Raw genomic sequence first — 3,988 nt, 5'->3', positions numbered from 1 at the left:
TTACAAATCTTGCTTACTCGATTAACGCAATTGGAGCGATTGCTGAATACACGTCCACAAAGGAGTGTTTACGTTTGCGACGCTAGCCGCAGTGCCGAAGTACCGATAGAGTGAATTGAGTAGTGCCGCAGTGCCTTATTCGACTTAAGGTTAAATTGAGCTGAGTAGACTGGCTAGTGCCGCGGTCCTAAGGCCTCATACACGACTGCGACACTAAGGCAGCAGTGTTTTTAGGGTCCATTTCTTGTGGGCGGGTATTCTGCTTTTGACATTAAGTCTGTAATAGGTAGTATCTGCAGATTTTGCAATGTGATTTTCTGTTCAATATCTTAATTTAAGTGATTTCAGTTAAAGCTGACCTGCACGTGCGAGCAAAAGCCTAGCCTCTGTATCCAGAGAAGAATCCGACACTTTGGTTGTTTACCATTTACAAGCAGAAACCGTTTGGTACTAGGTTTGTTCAAATGGTAAGCAAAAACTCCCGAATGGGAAATTCAGTTGGGATCGGCGCGTACCATTTACAAAATTCGTTCAAGTTTACCGAGAGAGTCTGGAGGGAGGCAAAATCATCGGGGAATGCAAATGGTAAACACGTTTTCCGTTTGGGAAGTTTGGACTACCTTTCAAGAAATCCCGTTTTCTCCGGAAATTTTCCGCTCGGAAAGACCAAAATAGGCTTACCATTTACATTCCAACGAAATTTGAAATTTGAAATTTGGTAAATGGTAAACAACCTTTATAACTTCTCAAGTGTGCCTTGGTGTCCTTATCACATTTTGCTATTGTTACGCATTGAACGTTTGCTGGATTATCAGAACTTGGGCCACAAATTCCCCCTAATAAACTCAGAATAACCGCACGAAGCCATTGGTCTGCGTGCTTTGTCCTAATCTCTTGCGTGACAGCTCTGACGACACAATCACGGCACAACTCGCGAAGGTCACAAAGCGTTCGACTGGTTCGGCTTTGAGGAAACTGATCCAACCAGCGTATACTTATATAAAGGGGGATACTTTTGTTTGTTTGTTTTGCAGGTATGTTCAGAAAGTGAATTCAGGAAACTTGTTTGCGTAAAAATATGGAATGGAATGAATCTTACTAGTACGCAAATTTTTAGGTCAGTTATTTTAATTACCGGATATGTCTGTTGCTCCTGAACCAAAACAGTTAAATTTCAATGACACGTTCCATTTTACCTACAGTAGTTCCAGTAAACCTTAAAGACTCGAATTGTTCAGTGAATAAATCGAGATTAGCGTGTGTGATTTCAATATACCTTGCCTCCGCTTTGGTGGTCAAAGGTCGACTTTTGTTGACACCAGCATGTTGAAATTGGGCCTCAAAAATCCTCCGTTTCATTTACCCAAAAATTTTATTGAATTTAATTGCAGCAGAAACATTGCTTATTCCGATAAATATCGTCCCGTTTGAGAAAGCCATGTACCAGGATGCTTTTTTGACAGTCGAATTTCGTACAAATTTGGCACTCTGTAATCAATGTAAAAAAGGTTAAGTTTTAAAATTTGGTCAAAAATTCCAGTTTTGGTATATTGTACCGTTAACAGCGCTAAAGGGTGAAGGAATTACTCTAGTTGTGCCATGTTGTTTTGAATTTCAAGTTACTCATTCGTTATTTCAAAAATAGCGATTCAAACGAGCAACATTTTGGAGTCGTTTTCACTCGCTCACAAGGCCCCATACCGAAAAAGTCGCCGTCCAGGTAAAATAATTATCGAAACAAACTAAAACATATTTTTCTAAAAATGGTTTTGGTAGTACTTTATTGTGACAAAGTTTGGCAATTTTCGATTTTTTTATCTTGCACGGTCTTAGGTGAAAATTGCTGAGAGGCGCTCTTAAGTACTGGTAGAAGCCAGGTCTTTAGGGGGTAGGCAGAGTCTCCAACCACAAGGGGGCGAATTACGGTACCTCCTAAATCAAGGGTAGGCTCCATGAGAATGTCTTCATCTTCTGCTGCCCAGTAAAAGTCAGTTAAGCGCAACATTCGGGCATCATGCAGGCTTCCAGGGAATCCTGCTGCAACGGATAAAAATAGTCCTGTATAATCCACTACCTCTTGAACAAGGCAGCTATAGAAATGTTTGCGGTTGAAATAATCCTCGTGATTGATTAGTGGTGCTTTGATTGGTATGTGACTTCCGTCAATCGCCGCAACTACATTTGGAACCTTGCTCTTCATGGAAAATCCTTGAACTTTTTTTATGACATCTGCTCTTGCAGAAGGGAACGTTATGATTTCGTTTTGAAAGTTGCAGAGTTCTTGCACAAATTCGTGGCAGCAGCTAATTACCGTAGGTTTCGCTAGTCCCATCATTAATCCACAGGATCGGTAGCACTTGCCGGTTGCTAAACGCCATAAACTAGCAGCCACTCGCTTGTCCACTGGAATAGCCTCGCGCATCCTAGTGTTTTGACGTTCCATGTTTGGCCCTACAAGCTGGCAGATAAATTCAAAAGTTCCTCGAGACACTCTAAAGTTCTCTTTCCACCAGTGGTCAATCACTCTGTCGTTTAGAAGTCCTTGAAACCAGTTCTGCGGACGTGGAAATACCCAAGCACGCCTCTTCTTGCGAGCGGCAAGTCGACGTCTAAAATATAAATGGGAAAGTTGCAAGGACTGGAGAAAGCGTGACTGAAGTCGACGTCTTCGTTGCCTTCTTAAAATAAAGCGCTGAATCGCTGAACTCAATTGAGGTGGACGATTTAAGAGAAGCCGAAATTAAGCCAAAGAAAAGTTCGTCGTTCAGATCTTCCATGTTTACATGCAGGTAAGTTTCCCGCCAAATCAGGTTAACGCTTATCTTCCCCTTGGGTAATTTACAAGCGTGTAACCGCAAACGGGAAGTCGATCATAACCCAGGGTAAACCCAACCCAAGCCGTAACCCGAAGGTTGCCCATGGGCAAGAGGTCTAGTGTAACTGCACCTAATGTCTTCTAACTCTGGTCTAAGGCAAACAACTTCACCACGATTTGATCGCGCAGGAGTGACGATGAAATGGTTCTTCTCAATCATGTGATTCTGCCTGTTAACATCCCTGTCAACAAGATATTATGCTGAGGATCGAAATCCTCCAATCATGATCAGCTATTTCATTTCGCATGTCAAGTGGTTGCTGACACCGCAAATGTTCTTCATTCCGCAAACATAGCTGGTCACGTTCTCGAGATGATACACAGAAAGCGTAACAACAGGTGCAGAAGGAACAGAAATGGATTGTTTTAACTCAGTACTGCCGCAAAGCTAATAGCTCATAAACGTTAGCGAAAAATGATTTCATAATTCATAGCCAAATAACCACGGGCAAAAAAAAACCTCGCATGTCGCATACTCGTAACGGTTTTCTAATGATTGACAGATTTCTTTCTTTATAAGGCAATCATGAAAAGGGCCCGGACGCACTGGGCAAAGTTTTATTTTGCGAAAAAATCTGTCACCAGTTCCCTGAGACAAGTGCGACCGGTGATTATTTTGTAATGGCTTACCAAACTTTCGAGACGTCGTCGTCCTGAAAGGGAGCTGGACAAATTTTTGTCAGTGGTGAAATCTGACAGCTTTGTCAATTTACATGCCATGATTATGATGATTTGAAGGAAAATGTAATTGCGTTCGACAGAACGCTTCCTAATCTTCTGGGTTGCCTGTTATCGTGTAGGTTCCCTGTGCACGCAAGCGAAAGCTGACCCGTGTTTTTTCGTTCCATGGTTCATCTTTTCGGCGCCATTTTGAATGACGTCACAATTTCGTTGCGCATAACATTCTGCCTCGTGCTTCGTTGTTTGTCGGACGTGTTGGAAGGTTCAAGCTTTATCATTCTGCCTCGTGCTTCGCTGTTTGTCGGACGTGTTGGAAGGTTCAAGCTTTATATAAACCCTTCGTCGGTTGCATTTATAAATTACAAGTAAAAGTAATGACATTCCGCGATGACGTTCCATTTCATTTTCCTTTCACCGCTCACCGCCTGTGAA

The 3,988-nt window shown here is 42.3% G+C and overlaps 1 pseudogene; it reads right to left on the bottom strand.

The window, feature by feature from the left end:
- Positions 1–2,605, bottom strand: part of LOC138037550 (uncharacterized) — an 8,750-nt pseudogene extending 6,145 nt beyond the window's left edge.
- Positions 2,606–3,988: the final 1,383 nt, after the last annotated feature.

The sequence above is a fragment of the Montipora capricornis genome, chromosome 2 (genome assembly GCF_036669925.1).
Source record: "Montipora capricornis isolate CH-2021 chromosome 2, ASM3666992v2, whole genome shotgun sequence".
Classification (NCBI taxonomy): Eukaryota; Metazoa; Cnidaria; class Anthozoa; order Scleractinia; family Acroporidae; genus Montipora; species Montipora capricornis.
Note: the sequence above shows the minus strand (reverse complement) of the source record. Positions and strands in the feature narration are given on the sequence as shown.